Genomic DNA, 12,733 nt, shown 5'->3' on the forward strand with positions numbered 1-12,733 from the left:
TTTCTCATTGGGCTGTTCAGCAGCATGTTTCTCAAATTCGCAGTGGAACACATGCTTCCACACATGAGCAAGGCCCACGACAGGAGCCCCATCAGCAGACCCCGGCTCTGTGCCTTCTGAGCTCCTGAATCTTGCTTATGACTCGCTCCCTGCAGACACACCTCTTACATTGCATTGGTGATATTACTCTACTTTGAAAACACTAATTAATGTATGCCTTGAGGATTTACAAAACTCACAGCAAAATATGTTTTATGTTTTGTTTTCACAGCTGTGCTCACAGGCTTCGATGACGCCACTTCAAGGGAGATAGATAGCATGATGTAATGTTGGTGACACCACAATTGTCATCCTGCTAAAGAGGAGAGTATTGTGATCTCAATGGAAAAGAAAAGTGAGGCTTTCATTTGTAAGCTCACATCCCATTTATTGCAATAATCTCAACTTTTGAGCAGGGCTGGGAGTGGAAATTACTACAAGCTGCTGACTACAGATGACATCATCTAGCCACCCACAAATCTTATGTGTTTGACAGCTAAGTAGATGGCATATGCTGGGAGGAACACAACGCCAAGCAAGTTGACAGGTTTTGTGTGTTTGAGAGGAAATATTTCCATAAAAATTATTCTGTTCTCCATTTTCTCTTTTGGTTTGGCAACTGCCACTGTAATGAAATTATGACAACAAGCCATTTGCTTTCCCCAGAGCCATGAGTAACAGCTCCCTCTGTGTGGAATTAGGTACACTTTAAAGCCCTTTCCCATGAGATCTTTCACAGCTTGGGTCTCTGGAGGCTGAGATTTAAATGACTACATAGGTTATTGTACTCTTCATCATTGTGCACTTTTCCCTGCTATGGTGCTCCTCACTGTCACTTTTCACTCAGGCCACCAGAGCTCATACATGCCACATAGATGCTGAAGTTGTCACAGGCTAAAAAGAGAGTGTTACCTCCTTGCTACTTGTAGAGCTGCTCTCATGTGTTTGAGGGAATGCTGGACATTTTCCTACGCACAGATTTTGTCCCATGAAAGGGGACATGCCTTCATTACATTCCCGGGAGCTGCTTCTGCCTGCAGCTCTAGCATCACCACCCCTCTAGATATGATATTATGTCCATATTATGGAACTGTATGCTGCTAATTTTAAAGGTGGGACTGAAAGAATAGGGGTCAACTTCAAGGTAACAAATGGCACCAAAGCCATAAGGCACCCTTGATACAAATGAGGCTTTGGGTGGAGCTGGGGAATCCCTATGTCTTTTGTTTACTCACTGTTAGGGCCTGGTCTAGCTGGCATATCTAGCACTTTTAGGATTTAGTGGAAAACATGGTTTTAATGATGTTTTAGTCACGTTTTAATAATAAGTTTGTTTTTTTTCACCACCCACTACTCTTTCAGGGGCTTTAGAATTGATGTGTTACAATATCAACCGCCAAGAAAGGGAGGCTCTAACATTATCCTTTCAGGGACAAAAGTAATTCCTGGACCCCAGATCTGGGTGAGGCTGCCACTCTGCAACAGTGCGACCTCTGGTTAGGAAGACTTGACAATAACTCTCATCATTCTAAATGACTGCTGGGTTTGCATTCCATAGTGTTCCCACTTCCAGTGTGTCTCGCAACCCTGGGGAATGTTTTGGGATGCCGACTCCATAGAGCATCTCAGGTCTCACAGAAAGGGTTAACAACACAAGGTATTATTGATTACTTTTTTTAAAAGGAGTTACAATATTAGGACTTAATTTAATTTATTTTTCCTGGTTTGGGGCTTTTATATTAGGAATTAAAAATATATACTTTATTGATTATGCTATTATAGTTGTCCCATTTCTCCCCCTTTATTTTCTTCTGCCCTGCATGCCCTCTCACATCTGTATCCCCCATGACCCCTGCCCCTTAATTCATGTCCATGGGTCATACATATAAGTTCTTTGGCTTCTCCATTTCTATACTATTCTTAACCTCACCCTATTTTGTACATACCATTTATGCTTCTTATTCCCTATACCTTTTCCCCAATTCTCTTCCCTCCCCCTTCCCACTGATAACCCTCCATGTGATCTCCATTTCTGTGAATCTGCTCCTAATGTAGTTATTTACTTAGTTTTTTTAAATTGTTTGTTTGCTTTTAGGTTCAGTTGTTGATAGTGGTGAGTTTGTTGTCATTTTACTGTTCGTATTTTTTCTCTTCTTTTCGTTAGATAAATCCTTTTTAACATTTCATATAATAAGGGCTTGGTGATGATGAACTCCTTGAACTTGACCTTATTGGGAAGCACTTTATCTGTCCTTACATTCTAAATGCTAGCTTTGCTAGATGGAGTAATCTTGGACATAGGTCCTCGCCTTTCATGACTTTGAATGCTTCTTTCCTGCTCCTTCTTGCCTATAAGCTTTCTTTTGAGAAGTCAGCTGATAGTCTTATGGAAACTCCTTTGTAGGTAACTATCTCCATTTCTTTTGGTACTTTAAGATTCTCTCCTTCTCTTTCATCTTGGGTAATGTAATTACGATGTGTCTTGGTGTGTGCTTCCTTGAGTCCACACCAAGGGACTCTCTGAGCTTCCTGGACTTCTTAAAAGTCTATTTTCTTTGCCAGATTAGGGAAGTTCTCTTTCATTATTTTTTCAAATAACTTTTCCACTTGTTGCTCTTCCTTTTCTCCTTCTGGTACCCCTATAATTTGGATGTTGGAATAGTTAAAGTAGTCCTGGAGGTTTCTAAGCCTCTCCTAATGTTTTTGAAATCTTGTTTCTTCATTCTGCTCTGGTTGAATGTTCATTTTTTCCTTCTGCTCCAAATCATTGATTTGAGTCCTGGTTTCCTTCCCCTCAGTGTTGTTCCCTGTATATTTTTCATTATTTCACTTTTCATAGCCTTCACTTCTTCCTCTATTTTTGCAGTAATATTCAACCATTTCTATGAGTATCCTGATTACAGTGTTTTGAACTGTGAATCTGAGAGGCTGGGTATCTCTTCACCATTTAGTTCTGTTTTTGGAGCTTTGGTCTGCTCTTTTATTTGGGATATATATTGTCTCCACACACCTGTTACATAGTAAGGGACAGAGCCTTGGGTATTCACCAGTGCAGGACAACCCATTTAGCTATACTGTAGCACTGTATTTGGGGGAGGGGTCCAAGAGGAAACAATGCCACTTGCTCAGCTCTCAGCCAGCTTTCAGTCACTCCCCCCCTCATCACAAGTAAATTGGGCCCTTCTGGTGGTGATTCCTGGGTGGGTGGATTTATGTACAGTCTAGGACCCTGTGGGTCTCTCCAACAAACTCTCCTGTGAGGCTAGGAGTTTCTCCCACAGCTGCAACCCTCACAAGTTTTTGCCACCATAGGTTTTGAGGCTTTATTTCTCCACATTGGAACTCTGGGTTGTGCAGTCTCTCTCCCTAGTTTTTCCTCCTGGTTTATCCACATACAAATACGGGACTGCCCCGCCCCCCAGCTGCCATGTTGCCCACCCCAATCTGCCAGCTGCCACCTTGCCACCTGTTTTCCCCACCCCTGCTGCCTGTCTCCACTCCTTCTATTGGTCTGGATGAATGTTTCTTCTTTAACTCCTTGGTTGTTAGACTTCCATACAGTTCGATTTTCTAGCAGTTCTGGTTATTTTTGTTTTTTAAATTTGTTGTGGTCCTTCTTTTGGTTGTGGGAAAAGGCAAAGTGTATCTACCTATGCATCCACGTTGGCCAGAAGTCCAATATACTAGGACTTTAAACAGTCTTCTATCTCACCCTCCCCCAAATGGTCTAGACTCCACCTGCCATGGGGGTCCTGACTCTTACCCATCTCTGCTGTCTGATTGTGGCCCTGCCTCAGCACTCATTGCAATGTAATTGTATTAAATTTAAGTGAATGTGTATTCCCAGTTATAATGCCAGTTCCTTAGGGGCTTCAGCCACCTCTTTTAATCTTGATATTCCCCTCAAAGTACTAATTAATTAAACATATGTTGTGTTGTGTTGTGCCTTCAAAAAACTTACTGGGTCTGAGATACCTGGGTTTATAATAAGTAAATCTCTATAAAGAGCCACAAGACTATTTGGTTTATTTATTAATTTAATAAGCATATTCGGGTACACCATATTCTTTACCTGGGTTTAAGTTATATCAGAATTTGTTCATAGTTTCAAATGTTAAAATGGTTCTTGTATGATGTGGCATGTTACCACCATGTACATGTACAAAAGGTATAAGTAAAGGAATAAATAAGAACTAATCTAACATTATTTCAGGTTATATTTTTACCATCAAATACATTTTCTGAAATTTTATGTAAAAAGCTCTTTGTTTTCAATAGTTTTTAAATTTCCAAACAATGAAGGATTATGGACATGTATTCAAAGAGAAAAGCACATTAGTTACTTCTTCTATATTAAATTTCTATAACTGACAAAACATTCCTTCAAAAAAGACCATAGCCCATTTGTACACTTTTCAGTTCCCCTTCTCAACTCAGTTTTCTTTACACAGGACTCCCTGGCCTTCAGAAACTGCACAGGCACACACCAAAGCACAGAACAGCACCTGTCTTTATAAAGATCTCACAAAGTGTCCTTATCTCCATCTGCTCCCTTGACGCACCCCCCCCCCTTATCACACTATTAGAGGTACATAAGGCAAATTATATTAATCACCCTGTGTAGAGTTGAGAAAAATCAAAGTTAAGGAACATATATGAAGGCTAAACTAATTGAAATGAAGGGAGATGTCCAGGAAACCAATAGTGATGGAAAGGAAACTGGGACTCAAATCAATGGAATGGACCAGAAGGAAGAACAAAACATCCCACCAGAAAGGAATGAAGAAATGAGAATTCAAAAAAATGAGGAGAGGCTTAGGAACCTCCAGGACATCTTTAAACGTTCCAACATCCGGATTATAGGGGTACCAGAAGGGGGAAAGAAACAGCCACGAGTGGAAAACTTATTTGAACAAATAATAAAGGAGAACTTCCCCAGTCTGGCAAAGGAAATAGACTTCCAGGAAATCCAGGAAGCTCAGAGAGTGCCAAAGAAGTTGGACCCAAGAAGGAACACACCAAGGCACATCATAATTACATTAGCCAAGACTAAAATGAAGGAGAGAATCCTAGAAGCAGCAAGGGATAAGGGGACAGTCACCTACAAAGGAGTACCCATCAGACTGTCAGCGGATTTCTCAAAAGAGACCTTACAGGCAAGAAGGGGCTGGAAAGAAGTATTCCAAGTCATGAAATCCAAAGACCTACAGCCAAGATTGCTTTATCCAGCAAAACTTTCATTTAGAATGGAAGGACAGATAAAGTGCTTCTCAGATAAGGTCAAGTTCAAGGAGTTCATCATCACCAAGCCCTTATTATATGAAATGCTAAAGGGACTTATATAAGAAAAAGAAGATGAAAAATATGAACAGTGAAAGGACAGCAAACTCACAGTTATTAACAACCACACCTAAAACAAAAGCAAACTAAGAGGACAGCTAGATCAGGAGTGGAATCATAGAAATGAAGAACACATGGAGGGTTAGCAACAGGGGAGTGGGAGGAGGAGAAGGGGGGAGAAGGTACAGAAAATAGCATAGACGGTAGGTAGAAAATAGATGGGGGAGGGCAAGAATAGTGGGGGAAATATAGAATCTAAAGAACTTGAGACATGTGGTTATAAACTAAGGGGGGGGAGAATGGTGGGGGAGGGAGTGTGTGGGTGGAGGGGAATGAAGGGGGAGAATAGAACAACTGTAATGGTATAATTAATAAAATATATTTTAAAAAAAGATTTTTGCTGCATGTTATAGAGAACCAGCAAGTGGAAAAGGTGAGTGTGGAACCCAAATGTCTGACTCAACATCCTCTGTGTTTTCTGCCACCACAACAGTTTGCATCATGGTGCAGATCCCTCCAGAACCAGAGGTCTTGGGTGGGTAGATGTGTTTTTACAGAATATGGGGTCTTCATAGATCAAAGTAGGCTGAGTCTCCCAGATTGCTAGGAACGCCACTGTACCCCTGCCCCTGCTCCAGTGTAGCCTGAGAGCTTCACAAACTCCTGGGAGTTTTGTGTCACTTCAACAGAGACATTACAGATTACAGTAATGTCCCATCCTATCCCCACAACATTTCAATAATGGCTGTTTCAATAGTTCTAAATAAATATTGTTTTCTTATATATGTGTGCAACTCACCACTTCTGGTCCTTTAAAATCTCCTTTCCTGTGATCATATTTGTATCACGATTTTCAACAAAAAGTGCAAATAACTTCATATATTGTCTATTTGTTTGCCTTCAAGCTGTATTCTAAGAAGATGGAATAGAAATTCTAATTCTCCTATGGATGGCTTCTATGGTCTAGTTTGTGCCTGTCCATTCTAGAAACACATATGTTCAGCAATATAGTAAGTCTTGTCCATTCAAATGAGCTTTCTTCAGAGATCCTGAATAAAAATCTTCAAACATCCTTGAAGCAAGTAGAGAAAGTTTCAGGAACAATGGGTTATCATAAGATGAGAGTTTATTTTACTAGTCAGGTATCAAATGCAGTCTTTAAATAGCAAGGAGTGCTCATTAACTACATCTAGTATCAGTGGCTGTTCTAAATAGGCTAAATTATTTGACATGAGCTCTTAAGCAACTTGTTCTACCTTGACAAAAACAATGGAAGAGTACTGTTCTTAAGTAGTTGTTTTATATTTTGGAATAAATGAAATGGTATAGCGTATTTGAATTAGATATCTGCCATAATCAAGAGTAAACCCTTGCCATTATTTGTTTTTTTGCCAGAATGTGTAACCACTTTGCTATACAATACAAGTAAATAAAATTTTTTTTGTTCCTCATTGACATATTTTAGCTTTTTCTTGAGGAAAAGAGGGGCCAGGGAGGGGCAGGTAGTTTCTTCCCTGGTAATTTTAGAGGAAGAACTGCTGTTTATGTAATTCAGTATGTCCTAGAAAAAGTTGTTATAATTCTGTTATTCAATCAACTCTTACTAAAACAAAAAAAGCAGATTAAATTATTATTTAAAAATATTTCCCGGCCCTGGCTGGTGTAGCTCAGTGGATTGAGCGCGGGCCTGTAAACCAGACAATCGCGGTTCGATTCCCAGTCAGGGCACATGCTTGGGTTGCAGGCCAGTTTCTGGCAGGGGTCAGTTCCCTGCAGGGGATGCACCAGAAGCAACCAGAAGCAACATTGATGTTTCCTTCCTCTCACCTTCCCTTCCCCTCTAAAGATAAATAAATAAAATATATTTTAAAAAAGTATTTCCCCATTTCAACTATAATTTAAAAATAAAATAAAATTTCCCTAAATGTCATTAGTGCCCTGCTTGAATCACACCTTCAAAGAATTGAAATTAGCTAGGTAGAATGAGTTTTACTTTCTCCTATCTCTAATCATTCTTAGTGCTAATCAATGCAAAGATTTTGATGGTGGAAGGTAAAAAAAGAGAGGTATAAAAAAGTAAATTAAGGTCTGCATCAGAGCAGGAGTAGGGGCTTGAGAGAAAGGAGCCAGATTTGGGAACCTCTCAGTAGCATCAAGATTTGGTGACTAGGAGGGAGTGGGGGGCTGAGGAAGAGGGGGGAGTTAAGCAGAATTCTGAAGTATCTAGATTGGAAGTCACTTTGAAAGAAGAGTTGGCTTTACCTTGGGAGATGGGAAAGATAGAGCAGGGGACAGAGCAAGAGGGAAGAGAAGTTGACTGTGAGGTCTGCGTTATGGAGCCGAGAGAGGGAGAGAGAGCTCTCTGACCTGGGAGAGGTCGCCAGTATTCCACCAGCAGAGACGCTGTGAACTCTCTGTCTCACCCAACCAAAGCTCATCCATCCAGTCTCCTCACTCGTTCCTATCACTGTCTCTCTCCTCTCCGTTACCTTAATTGGGTGCTTCAGCGTGTTTGGCTTGATTTTGCTGGTTGCATGTCTCCTCTAATCATGCTCCCACCATTTAGTCTTTTTTTCCACATTTTTTATTGTTTTCCAAGTACAGTTGTCTCCATTTTCCCCCCCACCACTCCCCCCACCCACCCCAGCCACCCCCACTATCCACCCTTGATCCCAAGCCCCTTTGGCTTTGTCCAAGTGTCTTTTATATATGTTCCTGGCAACCCTTTCCACCATTTAGTCTTGCTCACTGCCAATATTTTAAATTTAAATGCAATTTTTATTGCATTACAATTACTGTCTTGCTAAAAAGTGACCAAAGCTTCCCACTTTGCCAGGATAAAATCTAAATTCCTAATCGCCAACATCTGCCTTATTCATTTCTTAACCACTCCCAGCCTCACACCCTCACTCCCAAGACGACACTGAAGCGCTGGCAGATGGGTTCTCTCTCTCATCCGGACCTTTGCCCAGGGTGGTTCTGTGTCTATTATCCCTATTTTTGTATAGTCATCTCCTTCAATGCGACACAGGTGTTGACTCGCTCCAGGAACATTCTCTGATTTTCTGTCCTTTCCAGTCAAGCAGAAACTTCTCTGTTCTCTAATTCTACCTCTTCGCACCTCTCAGACGGTGTTCATCAATTGTTAGCTATTGACTGTCTATCTCCCTCCCGAGACAGAGATGTAATAGTCTGTATTTTCTTCATCCCACAATTCTGGCACCCTTTATAGAGATTTGTGAAGCTGTGACAAAGGTGGTATTTCTTCCATTTATTTTTATTTTAGTTCTTATATACACTGTATACTTTACTCTTTTAGACTCAACTGAGGCTTTTTAAAATTAAATTTATTGAGGTGACACTGGTTAATACAATTACATAGACTTCAAGTGTGCATTTCTATGATACATCATTTGTATATTGCATTGCGTGCCCAGCCCCCAAAGTCAAATCTTCTGTCATCATACATTTGACCCCCTTTACCCTTTACTACTCCCCATGCCCTTTTCTTCTAGTAACCACCATACTGTTGTCTGTGTCTAAGGGTTTTTTTCTTGTTTGCTCATTTGTTGCTTTTAGTTTTGTATCACACATATGAGTGAAATCATACGGTTCTTGACTTTTTCGATCAGACTTATTTCACTTAGCATGACATTCTCAAGATCATCCATGCTGTCGCAGATGGCAGTATTTCATCTTTTCTTATGGCTGAGTAGTATTCCATGGTATACATGTACCACATCTTCTTTACCCAGGCATCTATCAAAGAAAACTTTGTTTTTTTCATGTCTTGGTCACATGAATAATGATGCAATGAACAGAGGAGTGCTCATACCTTTGTGAATAAGTGTTTTCAAATATTTTGGGGAAATACCCAGAAGAGGGGTTGCTGGGTTATAGGTAGTTCTATTCTTAATTTTTTGAGGAGCTTCCATACTGTTTTTCAGAGTGGCTATACCAGTTTACATTCCCACCAGCAGTGAGTGTTACTTTCCCCCCACCCCCAACCTCTGCAACACTTGTGATTACATTTGTTGATAACAGTCATTCTAATGGATATGAGGTGGCATCTCTGTTGTAGTTTTGATTTGCATTTCCCTAAGAGCTAGTGAGGCTGAGCATCTTTTTCCTATTTGCCATCTGTATGTCTTCTTGGGAGAAGTGTCTTTTCAGGTCTTCTTTCTCCCATTTCCAAAAGAGAGGAAGGGCTTTTGCTCAGTGGAAAAGCTACTTCTAGTTTTCTTCTCCTTTTTCTTGTGAGAAACAGCACTGAGGAGCAGGCAGGACACACACCTCATCTCCTGTGCCCATGAACAGTCACATGGGAGAATGAGCACTTTCATGTGAAGGCACCACAGGCAAGAGATATACTCAAGGGAGAGCCAGGTTCCAGGAACTTGGTCAGTCCTGCTTTCATTTTCAAGTTCTAATCTTTCCATTACCCAAGTGTTTCTTGGAAGTCCTAGTTTTAATATAACCAAGCACAGGCATCTTTTACAGAGTGACTTTCAAAGAAAAACCTTCAAAGAAGGGAGAACTGTCATGAAGAAGCATTCTGCAATACCACTGGGTATGTTCAAAGCAATCTAATTTCTCATAATCCAGCACACAGTGGGACCATGTGGGAGAAATTAGGGAACTGAAGGAATAGCAAGACATGTGCATGCATACACACACAGAGCCAAGACAAGGAATTTGGAAATCCTATTTAAGCATTCGCATGTATCATGAAAACTTTTAGAAAGATGTCTTTAAAAATGGAAGTATCCATCAATAACTAAAGCAACTGTAACTGCCATTTTATAGTTGAGTGTTTGTGCCCTTGAAAAGGGCACAATGAAGACTTTTTCATAGTTACTAACATTTCCAACAGAAAACAATTATTTGTAAAGACTTGACGTATAACAAATGTTTAGTAAATGAGTAATAAATGTTCTTGTTGAAATACAAGAATCATTTTTTTAAAAACTGCTCCCAATTTTAAGTGTATATATACAGATATATGTGCATATACATATATAAACATACACATATGTATATATACATACATATGTATGCGTGTGCATATATGTGCATATATATACATATACACACATACAGGGGTTGGCAAAAGTAGACTAATAATAATACATAATACAGTAATTATGTATTAAATAATAATACTCTGTGTTTCATGTACCCACAATTGTAAACTTACTTTTGCCCGCCCCTGTACATATACCATAAACAGTGACCAGTTAAAGACCACTGAATCCAGTGAAAGATATCGCTAAATACTAAATTCAGTCACTTAATCTACCTTACATTTTGATGGCTTTTACAATAGCCAAGTCACATCTCATATTACGGAATGCAGCTCTTTTTTGAAAGTGGGTGAGCAAATAAGTTTCTGCTCATTTTATCATCATTAACTTTCCTTATAAAATTGAAGGTATATTCCCACATATGATATAAGCAAAAAAAATCATACTGAAGGAGTAGGCAAATTTGAAAAAGTCATATTTTAGATGGAGACCTGCTTGAAAAGCAACATTTGTAACTCAATGTATAATATTGAGACTTCAAATATTGTACCAGGAATCATACTTCCTTGGGTCTAGCTAATTCTACAGAAACTAAAAAAGTGTCCTACTTTAAATTTAATTTATAATTTTTTCTACTTCAAGGCAACAAAATCATTTTTTAAATTACAAACCTGCCAAATGACTTTTATTGAATGTACCATTGATGGTACAAGAAGTTCTTTCAGCCTTAAAAATGCTGTCACCTAAAAAACTATTCTGTACTGATTCTAAGTGCTTCTTTGGAATGTGTAAGTAGAGTATGAACTCAACAAGCCCTTTATATTTGGTTGGCCAAAATGTTCATTTGTCTTTTTTCTGTACGATGGCTCTAGTAGTGCTTAGTTGTCTTTAACTTCATTTGAAGCAATTTTGTTAGATAAATATTGTGACAGCTGTCATGTCAGTGTGCATTTTTTAAAAAAGCATCAAAATTGGTGAATTTTTGTGTAGCAATTTATTTTAACATTGAAGATAGAAGAAAATAAGCAACATTTTGCTTATTATTTCAAGAGATGTAATGATGCAACTGAAATGCAGAAAAAGATTTGTGCAGTGTATGGAGAAGGTACTGTCACTGATCAAAAGTGTCAAAAATGGCTTGTGAAGTTTCATGCTGGAGATTTCCCATGGTTGGACAGACCAGTTGAAGTCCATAGCAATCAAATCCAGATATTAACTGAGAAAAATTAATGTTCTACCATTCAAAAGACAGCTGATGCACTCAAAATATGCAAACCAATAAAGTTATTGGTGAAAATGAAAAATGTGTCTTTTATTTTACAGAAAAAGCTAAACAGCCTTTTTGGCTAACCCAATAAATGACTTGTAGGTAATATAATGTGGAACAAAATAAAACTCTCAGCACCCACAGGAGACCAAAGTAAACATGCAACTACTTACCCACCTTCTAAACTAACACAAGAAACATGGTGGAATATCTCAAACTAGTGATAAGCCCACTGGTGTGCAGCTGATACATAACTATGTTTTTATAGTTTGATTTGGCAAAGAAGAAACTACTGTTACCAGTCAATTTATTTTTTGTAGAACCGCACATGAGTTTAACTGTTTATTGGGTAGGGGGAAGAGACTCAAACAATTAAGGTTTTGTTTTGTTTTTTAACTTATATGTTTGGTATTTATGTGAGAAAATACATATTTTTTAAGTTTCCAATTACATCACACTATTTTCTCTAAGGGACAAAATTAAGTCACAATATAGTACCAAATGATGCAAGATAGTTTCAGAATAAAATCCAAAGCAATGATGGAACTGGAAAGTATGTGAGTTGGGAGAAATATGAGGTCAAATTTGCCTGACCATTATTCTTTTTGTCTTCCTAGGTAGAATTTTCACAGTTCTCTAATACTTAGCCAAGACTGGCTTTTTCTTTGGTCTTAAAAGATGAACAGACTCTCCTTTTGTGTTAAGGGTATTTTAGAGTTGACCTCTTAATGTCCCCACTATTTGGAATGCACATACCTATGACCTCTGTATTTATTTTTCTCAATTATTGTAGGACATTGACAAGGACAACTAGAGGATCTAAGCAGTCTCTTTGGTGCCAGTGTTGAGTGCATCCAGAACCTTCTCGAGACTTTTCTAGGGCTGACAGGACAAGCTGTATGTCTCAAGATGTGCAAGGCCTAAAAGGGTGTAACATCCTCAGAAGTGAGCTACATGTCCCAACATAATCACATTGCTGGGCTAGACTCAACTCTCATTCTAATCTTTCTTGATAATTATTCAGTCTTAGAACTTGGATGTTAGAATAGGAAGAGGCTATAAA

The sequence above is a fragment of the Sturnira hondurensis genome, unplaced genomic scaffold, assembly GCF_014824575.4.
Source record: "Sturnira hondurensis isolate 20B ecotype Veracruz unplaced genomic scaffold, ASM1482457v3 Scaffold0004271, whole genome shotgun sequence".
Taxonomy (NCBI): Eukaryota; Metazoa; Chordata; class Mammalia; order Chiroptera; family Phyllostomidae; genus Sturnira; species Sturnira hondurensis.